This window comes from Dendropsophus ebraccatus, chromosome 8, assembly GCF_027789765.1.
Source record: "Dendropsophus ebraccatus isolate aDenEbr1 chromosome 8, aDenEbr1.pat, whole genome shotgun sequence".
NCBI classification, from domain to species: domain Eukaryota; kingdom Metazoa; phylum Chordata; class Amphibia; order Anura; family Hylidae; genus Dendropsophus; species Dendropsophus ebraccatus.
Genome location: NC_091461.1, coordinates 9671263 through 9692385, shown reverse-complemented (window position 1 = coordinate 9692385; position 21123 = coordinate 9671263). Strand labels below are relative to the sequence as shown.

At 47.8% G+C, this 21123-nt stretch overlaps 1 long non-coding RNA gene across 1 annotated transcript; it reads left to right on the top strand.

Annotated features, from left to right (window-relative positions):
* Positions 1-14344: 14344 nt before the first annotated feature.
* LOC138798388 (uncharacterized) lies at positions 14345-18430 on the top strand. The gene is made up of 3 exons (XR_011364068.1): positions 14345-14579; positions 15609-15665; positions 18297-18430. It is a non-coding gene; the product is annotated as an uncharacterized lncRNA (long non-coding RNA).
* Positions 18431-21123: the final 2693 nt, after the last annotated feature.

Genomic DNA, 21123 nt, shown 5'->3' with positions numbered 1-21123 from the left:
CTGGCTTTGCCAGGTCCCCACTCCAGAGCTACACCCAGGAGTCTTAGTCAGGGCAGACGCACATGAGGTACTTAGACACCTTCTTCTTGAAAGCAGCACTTCCACACACTATGCAGTGTAAAGCTACACAAGGGAGATGACAAGTCAGAGAAACCCCCAACCCATGGCAAGAGCAAGTCTAAAGGTGCAGGACAGTATCCTGATTACATGAGGAACTGATCCGGATAGAGCAAAGTTGCTAGAAGCCTACGTACTCTATCTTGCACCGCAGGTGTAACCCTCTAGGACGGGTCACCCGACACTGGTGGGCAAAAGGTGGTATAGCGACAAGCGTCGAAACACAGGCACAAGTAAACGTCTATTTTCAAGTCTTCAGTATTCTAATTCTTCTTCTTCTAAAAGTTCCGGCAGAGCACATTACTACTTGCGTTGGGACTCTCACGACCTTCTTCTGCTGTTCTGGACTCTCAGCACAAACTCAACTACTCACAGCTCCCTTACACTGAAAGTCCTCTGAACAGCTTCTGTCTTATCAAGTCTACAGTCTGCTATCAGCTGTTGTACAAAGTATCTCTATAGTAAAGAAGATCTATTTATGCTAACGGGACTTAGTGGTTATTACTCAAGCACCTACAGAGTAGATACCACCCCCTTGGGTCATCTCCCCTTTCTGTGGGTGGCGGTACCAATAGTCCGGGTGGGTCATAACTCCACTCTGGACCACCATGATAAGTGCCCAAGGGACCCCCTGACCACGGGGGAAAGGGTAAAGCTCGCCACTCTTAACTAAAAGCAGGTGTGCCCCCATACCTGTGTGCCCAATCGGCACTGGCGTCACATCAGTATACCATCTGGCTGAGCTATTCCCCGACCAACCACCACAGTAGTGGCATCACACAGCACCATATGGCAAGTGACCGGTTGAGACTCACAGCGGTGCACCACACATGCAGTGGGAACAGCGTCTAAATGCAACAATACATCAGTGCCTATGACTAGCGCTGCAGCCCTACTGGTATACACTATGCAAATATAGAATACTGGGTACCGGACAGTGCTGCGTGAGCCCCGGCCCCTGATCTGTCCCGGTTACCTTCTCCTGCAGCAGATTTACAATCACAGCTCATAGTGAGTATACAGTATACAGCAATGAGGGATGGATACCCGCACCCACATTATACCCCTCCACCCCATCCTGAGAAATAGCATAAGATGAATAATAATACATAAGAGGAACAGGGACTATAAAACACTGAATTCTTTATACACTTCACGATGATGAACTGGTGGGGACTGGAGGCGGCACATTACACCCATAAATCTCCAGCGATCTCCACAAATATCACCCGTCATGTTATTAGCACAAACTATAAATCCTGCACAATGACTTATACCGCACCTGTGCCATCCTGCCTGCTGTATCTAAGCGTACCGTGTGTGATACCATCTGCTGTATGTATCTAAGAATACCGTGTGTGATACCATCTTCTGTATCTAAGCATACTGTGTGTGATACCATCTGCTGTATCTAAGTGTACCGTGTGATACCATCTGCTGTATCTAAGCATACCGTATGAGATACCATCTGCTTTATCTAAGCATACCGTGTGTTATACCATCTAAGCGTACCATGTGTGGGCTAGATCGTCCGGTCATTTGTCTTTCAACATGTTGAAAGACAACGACAGACAACAGACAACCATTCGGCCGTTACGGCTGATAGTCGTCTTTTTGTAATAGAAGACAGCGATCAGCCGACATGAACGATATCGGCTGATCGCTGTCTTCTATTACAAAAAGACGACTATCAGCCGTAACGGCCGAATACAGCCGATAATCGTTTTGTGTAATAGGGCCTTAAGCATATTTGTGTGATACATTGTATCTGATAAAACAGGCCCCCTGGTAATAGTACACATATTAATAGGAAAAACAGCATCCACTAATCTGTGCTTACCAGGGGATCAGTGGTGCAGCCCCCCGTCTGTGGTTACCAGGGGATCAGGGGTGCAGCCCCCTGTCTGTGGTTACCAGGGGATCAGGGGTGCAGCCCTCTGTTTGTGGTTACTGGGGGATCAGGGGTGCAGCCCCCCGTCTGTGGTTACCAGGGGATCAGGGGTGCAGCCCCCTGTCTGTGGTTACCAGGGGATCAGGGGTGCAGCCCCCCGTCTGTGGTTACCAGGGGATCAGAGGTGCAGCCCCTCATCTGTGGTTACTGGGGGATCAGAGGTGCAGCCCCTCATCTGTGGTTACTGGGGGATCAGGGGTGCAGCCCCTCATCTGTGGTTACTGGGGGATCAGAGGTGCAGCCCCTCATCTGTGGTTACCAGGGGATCAGGGGTGCAGCCCCCCGTCTGTGGTTACCAGGGGATCAGAGGTGCAGCCCCTCATCTGTGGTTACTGGGGGATCAGGGGTGCAGCCCCTCATCTGTGGTTACCAGGGGATCAGGGGTGCAGCCCTTTGTCTGTGGTTACTGGGGGAACAGGGGTGCAGCCCCTCATCTGTGGTTACCGTGGGAATCAGAGGTGCAGCCCCTCATCTGTGGTTACCGGGGAATCAGAGGTGCAGCCCCTCATCTGTGGTTACCGTGGGAATCAGAGGTGCAGCCCCTCATCTGTGGTTACCGTGGGAACAGGGGTGCAGCCCCCCCATCTGTGGTTACTGGGGGATCAGGGGTACAGCCCTCGTCTGTGGTTACTGGAGAATCAGCGATTCAGCCCCTCATCTGTGGTTACTGGGCAATCAGGGGTGCAGCCCCCCGTCTGTGGTTTCCGGGCGGATCAGGGATGCAGCCCCCTGTCTGTGGTTACCAGGGGATCAGGGGTGCAGCCCCTCATCTGTGGTTACTGGGGAATCAGGGGTGCAGCCCCTCATCTGTGGTTACTGGGGAATCAGGGGTGCAGCCCCCTGTCTGTGGTTTCCGGGCGGATCAGGGGTGCAGCCCCTCATCTGTGGTTACTGGGGAATCAGGGGTACAGCCCTTGTCTGTGGTTACTGGAGAATCAGTGATTCAGCCCCTCATCTGTGGTTACTGGGGAATCAGGGATGCAGCCCCCCATTTGTGGCTACTGGGGAATCAGCGATGCAGTTCCCCATCTGTGTTTACTGGGGCCGGGGAATCAGTGGCGCAGCCCCCTGTCTGTGGTTACCAGGGGATCAGGGGTGCAGCCCTCTGTTTGTGGTTACTGGGGGATCAGGGGTGCAGCCCCCCATCTGTGGTTACCAGGGGATCAGGGGTACAGCCCCCCGTCTGTGGTTACCAGGGGATCAGGGGTGCAGCCCCCCATCTGTGGTTACCAGGGGATCAGGGGTGCAGCCCTCTGTCTGTGGTTACCGGGGGATCAGGGGTGCAGCCCCCCATCTGTGGTTACCGGGGGATCAGGGGTGCAGCCCCCCGTCTGTGGTTACCGGGGGATCAGGGGTGCAGCCCCCCGTCTGTGATTACCGGGGGATCAGGGGTGCAGCCCCTCGTCTGTGGTTACCAGGGGATCAGGGGTGCAGCCCCTCGTCTGTGGTTACCAGGGGATCAGGGGTGCAGCCCCTCGTCTGTGGTTACCGGGGGATCAGGGGTGCAGCCCCTCGTCTGTGGTTACCGGGGGATCAGGGGTGCAGCCCCCCGTCTGTGGTTACCGGGGGATCAGGGGTGCAGCCCCCCATCTGTGGTTACCGGGGGATCAGGGGTACAGCCCTCGTCTGTGGTTACCGGGGAAATCAGAGGTGCAGCCCCTCGTCTGTGGTTACCGGGGGATCAGGGATGCAGCCCCCCATCTGTGGTTACTGGGGGATCAGGGATGCAGCCCCCTCTTTCATCCACATAACATCTTGTTGACCTGTATACAAATATTTTTAGTATAGGCATGAGGAGATTTTTTCTAATATGTCAGGAGGATCCCCTGTATCTTCCCCCGACAGATGGCTCTGTTATATACACCACTCTGTAGGCAGGGAGGAAAGGAACGTTTCCTGTACGCTCCATTATGTAATGTATGCCATGTATGTCATTGGACCCATCGCTGACACATTCACCAGATAAGATGATCACATCTGTAACTTGCTATACATGTGCTTCCATGTGACCTTCTCAAGGTTAGTGTCTGTATACTATATACCATACCTATAAATCAGTGTCTCAGCGGGACTGTACTAGATATAATAAGCCAAAACTATCATAAATCATCTCATATATTCATGATAAAACCTGCATTACTGTACAAAGTCACTAAAATGGTTATTAAAGTCCAGCCAGAGACTTATTTTTTTCAAAACACCCGGAGAGGAGGTGGGTGACCATAACAACATGCACTTACCTCCACTAGATGTTGCTGTATTATATGTTGAAGTGTGGAAGCTGCACAGCTGAAGTGTCTGAAAGGGTTATTGTATTTATGAATGCCAGATTCTGTGAACCAGTATGATCTTTCCTTTCTTTTGTTTTATCCTATCTTCCTTTTCTACTCTTCTGTTGCACTCTTTCCACCCAACCACAGCACACCTTACACGCTGGATAGGAAGTTAGTCCCTTGGGTGAAGGAGGAGTCTTAGCTGAGCTTCTGTGGAGAAAGGACGTAGACCAGATAGCTCTCTATAGCTCTATAGCTCTCTATATATATGTACCGCAATACAGATATTACCAATAACACCAGCATATAGGAAGAGAAAATATTATCACCATATATTACCGAAATACTGTTATTGTCCAAATCCTGTATACTGAGACCAATATTGCCAATAATACCAGTATACAAGGGGGAAATATTACCGCCACACCACAACCACTACCATCACTACCATATTGTTACTGACCAAATCCAGTATACTAAGACCAATAAAGCACAGTACTGGATAACAAGTAACAAATATTACCACCACTAATACCACCACATACTGACTAACACCACCGCATACTGACTAACACCAGCACATACTGACTAATACCAGCACATGCTGACTAACCCCACCGCTGCTACTGAATAAGATCCACTGTTCACAGATCACTATCACCTCATCCAGTCATATAGAGGTTCCCAGCTCCACAAGGTTGTATACACCATATAAATTGCATAGCAGTTATATCAGATGACTCACAGGAGACGTCTTCTCTGATCGGAGTTCTTCCCTTTTCATCTTCTTCTCCATCTGCTCTGGGCCATTATGAGAACTTCTCCGAGCCACGAATCCACAGAATCTGCCAGAGAAACATATTAGGCTCCTCACACTGTCACCATCCTCATCTCTCTATACTGCACATCTGTATTGGCCCCTTTACACCCTCATTTAGTGGATAGCCCTGACACTATATGACCCCCCTTATAGTATATATAGATGGCCCCCACTGCATGTTACTTCACCCTTATAGATGGCCCCTTCTTCCACCACCCCTTATAGATGGCCCCCTCTTCTCCCCCCTCCCTTATAGATGGCCCCCTCTTCTCCCCCCTCCCTTATAGATGGCCCCCTCTTCTTCCCCCCTCCCTTATAGATGGCCCCCTCTTCTCCCCCCTCCCTTATAGATGGCCCCCTCTCTCCCCTATTATAGATGGCCCCCCCTTCCCCCATCCCTTATAGATGGCCCCTCTTCTCCCCCCTCCCTATAGATGGCCCCTCTCTCCCCCCATTATAGATGGCCCCCTCTTCCCCCATCCCTTATAGTTGCCCCCCTCTTCCCCCATCCCTTATAGATGCCCCCCTCTTCCCTAAGCAGAATAAAAAAAAAAAAAAAACAAATTCACCTAACAACCCGCTCCCCCGGTGATCCTCTCCTTCTTAAGGCTCCGTCCGGCTGATACGCGGCTACCGGGGGTGTCCCGTCCTATCCCCGGCAGCGCGGGCATCAGTGAACTCCCTGTACGCCGGGGCTGGGACTTCCGGCACAGGAGCGTCTCTGACGTGCACTTCATGTGCCGGAAATCAGGGCCCCAGGTGGCACAGGGAGTTCACTGATGCGCGGCGCTGCCGGGGATAGGACGGGACACCCCCGGCAGCCGCACATCAGCCAGGGGCCCGGACGAGCCCGCTTTTGTGACCGCAAGAAAAACAATGCTTGCGGTCACAAGAGAGATTAACGGGGGAGGGGGCGCAGTCCGGTGGCAAGGGGGGGGCCCTCGCAGCGGCGACCGCTGCGACCCTGGTAGCTACGTCACTGATGCAGGACAGATCCCTCTTACAAACTTCTTTCTTAAAGTGCCTGTAACCTGCATGATGCAGTGCTAAACCCTTAAGGAGAGGACTAGCCAACGGATCATCTCAACCCACGCCGAGGAATAGGAGAAACAACAGTGTAGGACAGTATCCATTACAAAGCCAAAGAAACTGATTCGGGTGGAGCAAAGTTACTGAAAAGTCTAGGAACTCCATCTCGCAGCGCGAGTATCAGCCAGAGAACCCTCAGCACTCTGCTCATCCCAGGTAACAAGGTCTAGGGCCTGTGTCACCTAGTACAGTTCAGCCATCGCTAGTGGGCAAAGGGGGTGTGAAGACTATAGAAAGATCACTACAAGGGCATAGGTTGTCTTCTTCTTCTAAACACTCCAACATCCAGGCAGAGCACATTACTACATGAGTTGAGACTCTCACAGCACCCTCCTCTCTACTTCGCTACCTCAGTACAACTCTCTCAACTCTACTACATCCTACTCAGCACTTATCAGACAGATCTGGTGGTCTTACGTCTCAGTATTTATTGGAACTTTGTCAAGTGTATATCCGAGCACCTCTGTATCACCTGTTGCACATTTGCCAATAGTAAAACAAGTCAACGTTATCTACGAAGTCTGTGATTATTCACCACCATCTGCACAGCATATACACCGCAACCTTGGGACCTCTCCCCTTTCTGTGAGTGGCGGATTCTACCTGTGACTATATCATCCGTGACTACACTATCCCAAGGGACCAGCAGCAACCCGACAGGACACACAGGAAAAGGGTACATCCGGCCTTATGCTGCGTTTACACGGAACGATTATCGGTCGATCGCAATAACGATCGTATTTGAGCGATAATCGCAGGGGCGGTCTTGGCATTTCTGGAGCCCCAAGCAAAGTTATGTCTGGGCCCCCCCCCTTGACACGCTTTCCAAAACAATAGACTGTTGCCCCCAGCAGTATATACCCCTTGTGCGCTACCGCCAGTAATATATACTCCTTGTATGCTGCCCCCAATAGTATATACCCTCTTGTGTCCTGCCCCCAGTAGTATATACCCCTTGTTTGCTTCCCCCAGTAGTATATAGACCCCTGTGTGCTCCCCCAGTAATATATAGCTCCCCCAGAAGTATATAGACCTCCTGTGTGCTGCCCCAGTTGTATATAGACCCCCTGTGTGCTGCCCCCAGTTGTATATACCCACTGTGTGCTCCCCCACTAGTATATAGGCCCCCCGTGTGCTCCCTCAGGGGTATTTAGCCCCCCTGTGTGCTCCCCCACTTGGATATAGACCCCTGTGTGCTCCTCCAGTAGTATATAAAGCCCCTGTGTGGTTCCCCCAGTAGTATAGAGACCCCCTGTGTGCCCCACCAGTATTATATAGACCCCTTGTGTGCTGCCCCAGTAGTATACAGACCCCTGTGTGCTCCCCCAGTTATATATAGACCACCTGTGTGCCTCACAAGTAGTATATAGACCCCCTGTATGTACCTCCAGTAGTATATAGACCCCCTGTGTGCCCCACCAGTAGTATATAGACCCCTGTGTGCTCCCCCAGTAGTATATAGCCCCTCTGTGTGCTCCCCCACTTGGATATAGACCTCCTGTGTGCTCTCCAAGTTGTGTATAGACCCCATTCTGCTGCCCGAAGTAGTATATAGACCCCCTGTGTGCTGCCCCCAGTAGTATATAGACCCCTTTGTGAAGCCCCAGTAGTCTATAGCCCCCCTGTGTGCTCCCCCTGTGTGCTCTCCCCATTTATATAGACCCCCGATGTGTGCTCCCCCAGTTAAACAGACCCCTGTGTGCTCCCCCTCCCATATAGTATATAACACAATATAACAAACACTTATACTCACCTGGGTCCGGGCGTCTAGCCAATGTCTCCCGCCCTGTCAGTGCTGCTGCATGTAACTATGAGCGCTCATTACGAGTGCTCATAGTTACAGTTCAGATGGCAGCAGCGAGCGGGGCAGCGGCCCTGTCCAGCGGTCTTGAGCACAAGAGCAGGGCGTGGGGGCCCCCCTGGATGTTGGGGGCCCCAATCGATCGCTTGGGGTGCTTGGTGCCAAAGACCGCCACTGGATAATCGTTCAATGTAAACACAGCAAACGATCAAGCAACAGGCAAAAAATCGTTCATTTTGATCTTTGAACATGTTCTCAAATCATCGTTTGTCATTCGCTAAAAGTTCGCAGATCGCTTCGTGTAAACAGTCTTTCAAAGATTCACCCTATGTGAAAGATGGGCTTAAGCGCTCTTAAAAACGATTGTAATAGGGATTTTTCATGCGAATTTTCTAACGATTTTTCTAAAGATTTATTCGTCTAAACACTGATCGTTATAAAAACCAAATCCTTGCTTCAAAATCGTTAAATGATCGATTGGGCGAATTATTGCTTCGTGTAAACGCAGCATTACACTTTAAAAGCAGGCGCGCCATCACACCTGTGTGCCCACCAGGCACTGGCGTCATGTGACAAAACCCTAAGGTCCGGCTGTATCTTGGCCATCCATCACAGGAGTGGCGTCACACTTCCATCTAGCAAGTGACCCACCGCTATAACACCATCCGGGGGCTCCACCACATATCAAACCTATTGTACACTATCCTTAACTACCAAACCTTCTCCTATGTCACTAGTCTATAAGTAAATATATACTGGCTGTGATAGGATACAAGGAGACCTCTGGCATATGGATGCCAGGCTGTTACTGTATTATTCTCTGTATATCTGATCCCTATATACAGGCAGAGTGACATATGGGGACCCATAGTCTTTCCTATGTACACTGCCCCCATGGCCTCTCTCCCATTTTTACAGTCGTGGAGCCTCATCAAAGAGTCTCGAAAACACAGGACTAGCCAGATATCTAGCAGATTATGGCTCTACTAGGCATTGCTCCCACCTAGCCAGAATCCTGCTCCACACTGATGAGGGGCAACACCCCAAAACAGCTGTATGTGGATGGTTACCTGGCCTTGGTTTTTCCCTTGTCATTACATTGACTTATAGGGCCACTTAATATGGTGGTTTTGGTGGTTTCCTGAGGCCCCATTCACACGTCCGTGTCAGTTTTTACTGTCAGGAAATCCTGATCAGGAGGCCTCAAATGTCATCAGGAAAGTATCAGGATTTCCTGAAAAGTAATCCATTTTTACCATCAGGAAAAACCTTCAGGATTTCCTGATGAGAAAAAAAAAAAAGTTCTTAATATGGTCTAGTATGCCAACATACATCACACGTACCTACACAGCCCCTAGTGTACCTGGATGGCTACAGGCTGCAGAAGTACAACTCCCATCATGACCTGTCAGTAGGGCATGATGAGTGTTGTACTTCTGCAACCTGGATGGCCACAGGCTTCATAAGTACAACTCCCATCATGGCCTGCTAGCAGAGGCATAATGAGAGTTGTACTTCTGCAACTTGGATGGCCACAGGCTGCAGAACTACAACTCCCATCATGACTTGCCAGCAGAGGCATAATGAGAGTTGTACTTCTGCAACCTGTATGGCCACAGGCTGCAGAACTAAAACTCCCATCATGGCCTGCCAGCAGAGGCATGATGAGAGTTGTACTTCTGCAACCTGGATGGCCACAGGCTGCAGAACTACAACTCCCATCATCGCCTGCCAGCAAGGAATGATTGGAGTTGTACTTCTGCAACCTCGATGGCCACAGGCTGCAGAACTACAACTCCCATCATGGCCTGCCAGCAAGAAATGATTGGAGTTGTACTTCTGCAACCTGGATGACTACAGGCAGCAGAAGTACAACTCCCATCATAACCTGTCAGCAAGGCATGATGAGAGTTGTACTTCTGCAACCTGGATGGCCACAGGCTGCAGAACTACAACTACCATCATGACCTGTCAGCAAGGCATGATGAGAGTTGTACTTCTGCAACCTTGATGGCCACAGGCTGCAGAACTACAACTACCATCATGACTTGTCAGCAAGGCATGATGAGAGTTGTACTTCTGCAACCTGGATGGCCAGGCTGCAGAACTACAACTCCGATCATGGCCTGCGTGATGGGAGTTTTAGTTCTGGGGGGAGGTGTCGGGGTCCTGTCCGGTCCGGGGGGGTTTTCTGGGCGGTGGGCAGCTGATGTCCGGTCCGGAGGGGGCGTGTCGGGGGCGAGGCACGGCTGGCTGATCGGGTGGCGGACAGCTCTGTCAGCTGATGTCTGTGGGTTGCGGGGGCCGGCGGGATTCTGGCGCTCCCATAGACCTCTATGGGGGCGTCCGGGCCAGAATTCAGGATAAAAATAGGACATGTCCGATTTTTTCCAGATCTATTTTCCGGAACGGACACCCTTCCGGAAAAATCCGGAAGGACACCCTTCCGGAAAAATCCGGAAGGGTGTCCGTGACTAATTAAAAGAAGGATGTCCGTGACTAACTAAAGTCTATGGGTCCGGAAATCCTATCAGGAAATCCGTATGGTTTTTCCGGACGTGTGAGGGGGGCCTTAAAGGAGCCACCCCTTGGCTGGGTCCTTCCCGGAGGGATATCTGGCTAGTCCTGTGTTTGGAAACTCTTTGATAAGGCTCCACAGGCTCTTCTTTTGCATATTCATGTTTCCCAGGGGGCAATGCACCTAGGACTTCACTGCATTGAGCGCTTTCACTAGCAGCCGGCAGTGTTGTCGTTTAGCTGGTCTCCCTGAGATCAGTGATCTGTTTCTCCATTTTTAACGTTCCCATAGCTCTGCTCTCATAACACATAGGGGGAGATTTATCAAACATGGTGTAAAGTGAAACTGGCTCAGTTGCCCCTAGCAACCAATCAGATTCCACCTTTCATTTTCCAAACAGTCTGTGAGGAATGAAAGGTGGAAACTGATTGGTTGCTAGGGGCAACTGAGCGAGTCTCACTTTACACCATGGTTGATAAATCTCCCCCATAGTTCCCACTTACTAATATAGAGCCCCTATGGCCCCCAGTCTCACATATAATGCTCCCTATATACTACCCTCCCCCTATATACATGTTTCCCACCCCCACCCTTCCCTATTACCCCTTGAGAAGCATTCATCCCACACAAAGGTCCTGGACCAGATCAGCCTCACCTACCAGGCCGACCAGAGTGAGTGAGTCAGTCCGGCCCTGTCATTTAGCTAAGACGGACTGACTTATGGCAGAAGCGACCCTGGGTGCCCAACCATATCTCATCTTGTATCCAGGCTGGAGGTGCCCAACTGTATCTCATCTTGTATCCAGGATAGAGGTCTCCAACTGTATCTCATCTTGTATCCAGGCTGGAGGTGCCCAACTGTATCTCATCTTGTATCCAGGATAGAGGTCTCCAACTGTATCTCATCTTGTATCCAGGCAAGAGGTGCCCAACTGTATCTCATCCTGTATCCAGGATAGAGGAACCCAACTGTATCTCATCTTGTATCCAGGATAGAGGAACCCAACTGTATCTCATCTTGTATCCAGGCTAGAGGTCTCCAACTGTATCTCTTCTTGTATCCAGGCTAGAGGTGCCCAACTGTATCTCATCTTGTATCCAGGCTAAAGGTGCCCAACTGTATCTCATCTTGTATCCAGGCTAGAGGTGCCCAACTGTATCTCATCTTGTATCCAGGCTAAAGGTGCCCAACTGTATCTCATCTTGTATCCAGGCTAGAGGTACCCAACTGTATCTCATCTTGTATCCAGGCGAGAGGTGCCCAACTATATCTCATCTTGTATCCAGCCTACATGTGCCCAACTGTATCTCATCTTGTATCCAGGCTAGAGGTGTCCAACTGTATCTCATCTTGTATCCAGGCTAGAGGTGCCCAACTGTATCTCATCTTGTATCCAGGCTAGAGGTGCCCAACTGTATCTCATCTTGTATCCAGGCTAGAGGTGCCCAACTGTATCTCATCTTGTATCCAGGCGAGAGGTGCCCAACTGTATCTCATCTTGTATCCAGCCTACATGTGCCCAACTGTATCTCATCTTGTATCCAGCCTACATGTGCCCAACTGTATCTCATCTTGTATCCAGGCTAAAGGTCTCCAACTGTATCTCATCTTGTATCCAGCCTACATGTGCCCAACTGTATCTCATCTTGTATCCAGGCTAAAGGTGCCCAACTGTATCTCATCTTGTATCCAGGCTAGAGGTCTCCAACTGTATCTCATCTTGTATCCAGGCTAGAGGTGCCCAACTGTATCTCATCTTGTATCCAGGCTAAAGGTGCCCAACTGTATCTCATTATGTATCCAGGCTAGAGGTGTCCAACTGTATCTCATCTTGTATCCAGGCTAAAGGTCTCCAACTGTATCTCATCTTGTATCCAGGCTAGAGGTGCCCAACTGTATCTCATCTTGTATCCAGGCTAGAGGTGTCCAACTGTATCTCATCTTGTATCCAGGCTAAAGGTCTCCAACTGTATCTCATCCTGTATCCAGGCTAGAGGTACCCAACTGTATCTCATCCTGTATCCAGGCTAGAGGTACCCAACTGTATCTCCTATTGTATCCAGGCTGGAGGTGCCCAACTATATCTCATTCTGTATCCAGGCTGGAGGTGTCCAACTGTATCTCATCCTGTATCCAGGCTAGAGGTACCCAACTGTATCTCATCCTGTATCCAGTCTAGAGAAGCCCAGCTGTATCTCATTCTGTATCCAGGGTAGAGGTGCCCAGCTGTGTCTCATCTTGTTTCCAGTACACATCATCATTACATCACACATAAATCATCATTACATTTCCTTCTTGGTGCGTCATCTTCTTTTGCGTCAGGTTTATACAATTGTATATGATGTCTTTGTCGGCATCATGACAGCTGCATAATCTCACAGATAATGGGAGTAGAAAGTGAATGTTGTTTTTCCGGCTCCTTTCCCATGATGCTCGGCGTATAACACTACTAATGCGTTTTATAGGGTTTACGATGAAATAAAGATCCAATCACAGAGGAGAAGTTACTGCAGTGACCTTTGAGTCGTGACCATCACTGTAAAGGGTGGGGGGTTCACCGGGGCGGCACATAGATAGCCGACACTGTCATGTGAGGGGAGCGCCACTCTGTAATTTAGAAGATCGATTCATAGAAAAGCAGCTGAACAGTGACCGCGGAGCGAGTTCTGGGATTCACACTCCTACAGAAATATATTTTTCATTCTCTAAATTTATTTCTCAGTTTTCACTTTTCAGAATGTCAGCGAGGATGAAAGGGGAAGAGTACAGTGTGATGTATGTCAGTATACTGTATAGATATTCCGGTGCTGTGGAATCTATAGGCGTAAATATTAATTAGATGTTATTATTGGAAGTAAATTTGAACTTTATATTTATTGGAAGTTAATATTATTATTATTATTATTATTATTATTATTATTATTATTCAAAAACATTGAGCCCCCACATAAACAGAAAGGTAACACACCATGGTGACCTTATGTCAGACTGTTGTCAATAATAATAATAATAATAATAATAATCATTTATTTTAAAATAAACTGCATTTTTTTCAAGAATACAGTGCCGCCCCTGCCGCTCCTGATTGTGTGAAGTGTTACAACTTTGCTCCACTCGCATTAATGGAATTGAGTTGCTTATTGACTTGGTGGTGCTGTCTCTGGAAGAAATCAGACACATTTTCCTATGTCTGGACGTCTTTACGTCAGCACACCCTGCTTGTTCATTGTCTGCATAGTTTGTTCTGGAGAGTACTGACACTATATAACTACGCATTCACAAAGAGTGTAGTATGAGGGGGGGGGGTGCCCGTCTCACCAAACCCAGCCCAAGGTTGGTGGTACAATCCCAGAAATAAGCGAGGTTTAATATCACACTGGTATCATATAAAACCACCCACTTCGTTTGAATGTCTCCTCACTTATATCTTGGATTATACAGTATAACTTCCAAGATACAGTACAAGAAGTCATATATACTGCTAGAGGGTGTGTACGCCAACTAGGTTACTGATTTTTATGAAGAAATGTGAGTGCAGCTCTGGAGTATAATACAGGATGGAACTCAGGGTCAGTAATGTAATGTATGTACACAGTGACCCCACCAGCAGAATAGTGAGTGCAGCTCTGGAGTATAATACAGGATGGAACTCAGGATCAGTAATGAATGTACACAGTGACCCCACCAGCAGAATAGTGAGTGCAGCTCTGGAGTATAATACAGGATGGAACTCAGGATCAGTAATGCCATGCATGTACACATTGGGAGACATTTATGAAAATGTGCCCCAGGCGTCTGCCAGCTGTATCCCCCGCTCACCTTGGTGGGTAGGAGGTTGTGGCAGTCTGGATAAATGTCCTCCAATGACTATACTATACACATTACATTATATCATATTAAGGACTTCTTTATTCTGTACGATGGGATCTTTCTTCATTCTGTTTTCTAGTGAGGGTGATACTTTCTACAGCATTCTGGATACCACCGTCCTTTGCCGGAATAGTCATAGGTAAGAACTCTCTTGATTGATAAACTTTCTCACAGTCACAAAACTGCCAGAAAAAAGAGATTCCTTGTCTTACCTGTCTTGTTCTTGCTTTGGTTCTTAACCCCTTCAGGACAGCTATATATACGCTCTGATTGCCGATGCCTCATATACAGTATATATACATCAGCGGCATTTAGGGACTTTAATTTGTGTGACACTCCAGTGTCAGCAGGGACGCACATCATAAAGTGCTAGAAGCCGATACAATGACAGACACCAGTGATCACGCTGGTGTCCACCATTAACCCCTTAAACACTGAGATCTATAACAATGATGATGTTTAAGTGTGTCAGTGACAGGAATGGTACCTGTCACTGACCAATCAGAACCCCTGCAGTGTGACTAATCATCTTCCCTGACAGCCGGAGGTCTCATATCTATCTTCATGCTGTCCAATCAACAATCTGCTCCTAGAATTTTCATCGCATGGTAAGCGGCGTAAAGGAAAAGAGGAAACAACATGCCAGAATTGCAATCTTTGTCACATTATATAAATTATGTTACATTTTTTTTTATAAAAAGTGCCCCCAAATGAGCCCCTAAATAGCCCTGTGGATGGTTGAATAAAACAGCATGTCCCTATTGCACAGGAGAAGCCGAGGAGGAAGGTATGTCTCTTACCATCCTCTGTGTCGTTCCGGTGCTCTAAATCTTCACGAGCCTCAAAGTCCACTCCAGCATATGTAAAACTGCTACAAGCAAGTCACTGCCACCAGTCCATGTTGCAAGGATAAGCTCAATGTTCTGGAACATTTTTATCCAGGGTTGGATAATTGTGCTCAAGGGCCCCCTGGCATCTACTTTTCTCTTAGTAAAACATTCTGTAGTCATCTTGCAGCCATATATGTTTTAATGGGGATTTTTATATTTCTTTTTTATATATTGTGACCAAAAACATTAGAAAAGACCTTTGGAACATTATTATATAACACAACACCCATTAGTCACAGGGGAAAATGCACTGATATATATTATTTTTATTTTTACAGGGTCTATGAATACACATGACTGCCAGGATATATATTTTCTACCGTACAATCTGATCTGTGAGTCTGTAGGGGTGATTTCTTTGTTGTTCTCGATCTACCTATATTTGTATAGAGGCACAAAGAAGGCCAAGCATTCTATTATTTTCTGCTTTATTGGTTGTACATCTTGGTTTATTTCAGGTAAGCACCTATGGTAGTATTACTACAGGAAAAGTATACACAAGACTTTTTTCTACCAATATACCGTTATATACTGCGCTACACAGCTATGTACTCTTACTGTTCCACAGTTATATTACTGCTCTCAGGTTTACTATCACAGTCCCCATATACTATTATAGTCATATACTACTACAGTTATATTTTAACTACACATAGTTATCTAATAATACACAATTATACTACCACATGGTCATATACTTTGATTTCGAAAGAGAAAGCAGCATTCCAAAATAGGTGCAAAAGGAAAAGTGGCTTTCTTTATTCACCAATTTCAAACAGGAACATTTCAGTCCCACAATGGGATGTTTTATTTTGTTTGGCAATGTTTTTTTTTTCAGTAGATCATTTTTTTTATTTTGTACACAAAATTTATTTCAGTACACAAATTTTTTCAGTTGAAATTTTTTAAAAATTTTGGTTAATTTTGGTTGAAATGCTTATTTCAATGTACATTTTTTTATTTCAGTTGATAATTTTTTTTATTTTATTTTTTTTTGGTTGACTTTTTAGGGGTTGAATTTTTACCGTAATAACTTTTTTTTCCACAAAATAAAAAATTTGTTGACTGAAATAAAAGAATTGTCAACCAAAACCAAAAATTTCAACAACAAAATAATATCAACTGAAACAATGTGTTAACCAAATAAAGAATTGATAACCATACAAAGTAACAGCAAGTAAATAAAAACATTTGTCAAACAAAATAAAAAAGTAAACCAAAATAAAACATTTCAACAGAAATAAAAAAAATAGTCAACCAAAATAGTTCAGCCAAAACAAAAAATTTCAACATAAAAAAATATATATTTTAACGCAGATAAAAAAAACTGAAATAAAACAAATTGTCAACTGCAATAAAAGATTGTCAACTAAAAAAAAAAAAAATCAACTGAAATAAAAAATTTCAACCAAAACTATAGTGTTAGCCAAAATATAAATGTATCCCAATTTACAAAATTCAACTAAAAAAAATTTGTCATCCACCATAAAAGAAATTGTCAACCAAACATATATTTTACATAGTTTGGCTATGTTTACACAATGTCAAAAATATTGAAAAGGCGGCCGATTTTCATATTTTAAAAAACGTCCGTTTTTGCTGCGATTTAACTGACTGCAATGGCATTGAAGTCAATGGGAAGACGGACGTCCAATGCACACAATGTTTTGAATAAGGGATGTTTTTACCGCGGGCGTCAAAATAATGAACATGTTCAGTATTTTCTCAGTATTTTCGGACGTCTTTTGCAAACAGTGGACATTTTCTATTAGTTGTTCACACACAGTTTTTTTCACTGTTCTTTTTCCATTTATACTATTAAATTCAATAGACTTTTCAATTAAGCCACAATTAAAAATAACGGACGTCATTTTAAACGGAGCTGAAAAAGCGTTGTGTGAACGTAGCCTAACATAGATTTAACCCAGATTTAAAATTTTAACCGGAATATACATTGTGAACCAGCATTCAAAATTTGTCAAATGAACTAAAAAAAAGTCAACCAAAATAAATAATTTCAATTGAAATAAAACACTTAAACTGAACAATAATTTGTCAACCAAAATAAAAATGTCAATCGAAACAAAAATGTAAACAAAAGTTAATCAAAATTGTTCATCAAAATTAAAATTTCAGCAAGAAAAGTTAGCCATAATAAAAAATTATCAATCAAAATTCAAAATTGTCAACCTAAAGACAATGAATTACACACCAAAATAAAAATAAATACCATCAAAATAAAACATTATAACATTACAACCATAATGTTAATACAATACATTGTAGACTCAAGTCAGACTCCAAATGACTGTAGAACCTAAATAAATCTAGAATCTAGACTAGACCCCTAAAGAAATGTAGGCTCCACATCAGACCCCTGAACGTAGACCCAAGACTCCCCATATACATGTCCTCCATAGTGACACCACACACATAGGTCCTGATGACAGAAGGTCATTGTACACTGTACACTATGTCCTGGTACTCAATGCTGCCCAGACCTACAACAGCTCTTATTAATTAAATTAGTCAAAAGCCCTATTTAAAAAAAAAAACCAAAAAAAAACAGGAGTTATTTCTCTAGCAGTTCTCCTAATATGCAGGAGAAAAGGATTATTGCCACACCCCTCCCCCGCCCTCCAGCTGCTGATTGACAGGTGACTGCCTATACACAGCATGGATAGATAACTGCCAATGAGCAGCTGGTGGTTGCGGTTTTCTGCTTCTCATGAATATCCAGGACTACTGGGCTCATGCACATGAAGAAGAATACTTATTGTCCATGTTATTCAGGAGGATAGCTCTATGTAAGTGATCCATCATTCTGTTCAGCTTCCCTGTCACTAGCTTATACTACCCTTATATAAGATCGCATAAACCCAATGACAGAGTCTCTTAAATACATAAAATTGCACGAATAAAAATAAAAGCAGACAACATTATAGACGTTTCTGTGTTTTCTGCAGGTTGTGTCTTGATTTCCCGGAGAACTTATAACTCAGAGTGCAGCTATCTCCTGTACTATTACACCCTGTATTATACTTCTGTCAATATGTCGATCATCGCCCTCATTATACTGGGTCTCCTCGTGTTATTCTTGGTTTCTAGTAATGGCCGGACAGTAGCAGAATGCATGAGGGGAGGCCAGCATGACTGGGGTTTATTGGGACTGGGGGAGGGGGACAAATATTAAGCATGGTGAGGAGAGTTTACATGTAAGGTGGTTTAGGTGGGGGGTGTTTTGGTTAGAGGAAAAGGGGTGGGGGGTTACTGGGGGGTTAAGCCTCGGGCATTGGCCGGAGGTCATGTGGGGTACCATATATGGAGGGTTGTTTTTGATAAGGGGGGGTTATGTTATAAATTGTGAGGGGAGGGGGGAGTGTTAGCCACTTGTGGTTAGAAAGTCGAGCTGACAACAACTTTCCAGACTCTGAGCAAGGGCTTCTATTGAGGAGATGGTGGAGCTGTTTCGCAGGACTGCTGCTGACAGAGGTGCAGAATGGATGCAGACTCAGTTCCAAAGTCTGCTGGGGGGGTCGGAGGCGCCTACTGCCGAGGTGTCCTCGTCAAGTCGCCGGCCGAGGAGGACCAGGCCTCCTGCGCGCCTAAGCCCAGAAGCGACCCCCAGGGCCAGACGCCGCATAGGGAGCCCCTCAAGGGACCCTCCGGGCCCGGCCGTAACCAGAACTGCTGCAGCTCGCCGGACGCGGCCCGAGAGGAATCCCGCTGGAAGGCGTGGCCTACGACCGGGGGAGGAGTCCCCTCCCCGTGCTGCGGTGAGATCGGCGGTGGTGGCGGGAGCAGGTACGGTCCCAGGCCGGAGCGGCCGGACCCGGCGTAGTGGGGGAGTTCGTGTGGCCGGGAGTCGGAGGCTGCCGGAGCGGCCATCTGGTGCGGGAATCGGGCAGCGCGGTGCTGGCCCCGCCTCCTTCGGCTTCTGCCCAGCTGTCTTGGAAGAACGCGCCCCTTCCGGTTCCGCCGGGAGGGAGCGTGATGACGTCATGCGCAACGTCGATTCCGGAAGCGGCCGGGATGCCGGGGATCCCGAGTCTGGAGCCGAGCCGGAAACTGGAGGAGAGCGTCGAGAGGCCGGAGCATCGGCTGCTGGGGACACAGCACCCAGGCGGCCAGGTGAGATGGACACTACACTGGGGGCTGGGGGGGGGCTGGGACACATAGTGCCGGCATGTGGAGGTGGGGGAGTGGGGCAGCAGGGCTCGTTGGGGGCATTGTTGGTGGGCTTGCAGGGTCTTGTGAAGGGGTTGGAGGCGTCTCTGGAGACGCAGGGCCCTGCTGCGGCCTGGCTGTCCAGCATGGGTACAGCAGCGGGGGATGTCCGGCCTGCTGGGCTGGTGCCGGCTGGTGCTGGCCCGGCGGGGCCTTCTGTGGCTAACGTGGGGGTGCCGCGGGACGGCGGGTTGCTGCAGAGTGGGAGTGTGAGTGCTGGGTTGGTGGTGCCAGGGGCGGCTGGTGCAGCTGTTGTGGGGTCTGTTTGTGGTGGTGCTGGGGGTGGTACTGAGGTTGCGGGAGGTTTGGGGCAGGCGGCTGTTGGATCTAGTGAGGGGGAGGTGATTAGATTGGATGATGCGGCAAAGTCGGAGGTTTATGTTTGCTTTGAGGGACCCTTAGGGGCCCATCTGAAGAAAGAGGTGCGGGAGCAAATATGGAGGGGGGAGTATGTGGAAATCTTCTCCCTGCTACCGCTTGAAAAATTTAATTTGGATAGGGGTAAGGCGGTGTTGGAAAAAACAGAGAAGGAGGAGAGGCGGAGGTATAAGTTGATCCCGCGGACGTTTACCAACTGGTTACAAGCGTTCGCTATACTGGCCAGTATAATAGGGGAGAAGGCTCCTGAGAATTGCTTGGGCTTGTTTTGTTATCTGGACGCGATCGGGGAAGCGTACAGGGTGTACGGGGGGCAAGGTTGGCTCCGCTATGACGAACAGTTTCGTCAGCGGAAAGCGTTGCGGCCGGGTATTCGGTGGGATCACAAAGACATTAGTCTTTGGTTACGGGTCACGGCGCCAGTGCGTCCGGGGGGGACGAATCAGCCCTTTCTCGGGAGCGCCGGTGGCTCTTCACAGTCGGGTCATTCAGCGGCGGTCCACAAAGGGCTGTGCTTCATGTACAATGACGGGTTTTGCAAATACGGGGCAAAATGCAAGTTTAAACACGAATGTTCTGGATGTGGAGGGGGGTCTCACGGCACATCCAGGTGCTTTAAGGCTGGTAGAGGAAGAGGTGGTAGCGACGGTGCTGCAAAAGGGGGAGACACCGGTGCGGGTGGATGAGATGGTCCCATTTCTAAATAGATATGGGGACAGGGCGGCGGCAGAATTGTTGGAGCGGGGGTTTCGGGACGGTTTTAGGATCCCCGGTGTTGTGGGGACGGTGGGGGGTGTGGGGAAGAATTTGAAGTCCGCATCGGAGCACGCGGCGGTTGTATCTGACAAGTTGCTGAAGGAAGTTTCGTTGGGCAGGATGGCGGGGCCGTTTTCGTGCCCGCCGGTCCCTTGTTTGCGGGTGTCGCCGCTGGGGGTAGTGCCGAAGAAGGAGCCGAATAAATTTCGGCTTATCCATCATCTGTCATTTCCAAAAGGGGACTCGGTCAACGACGGCATTGATCCTGAGATCTGCTCTGCTCGCTACATTTCGTTTGACGCGGCAGTGCAGTGGGTACAGAAGTTTGAGGCCGGGTCCCTTTTGGCTAAGACTGATGTGGAGTCAGCATTCAGGCTATTGCCGGTACATCCGGATAGTCAGCCTTTGTTGGGGTGTTTTTGGCAAGGGGGT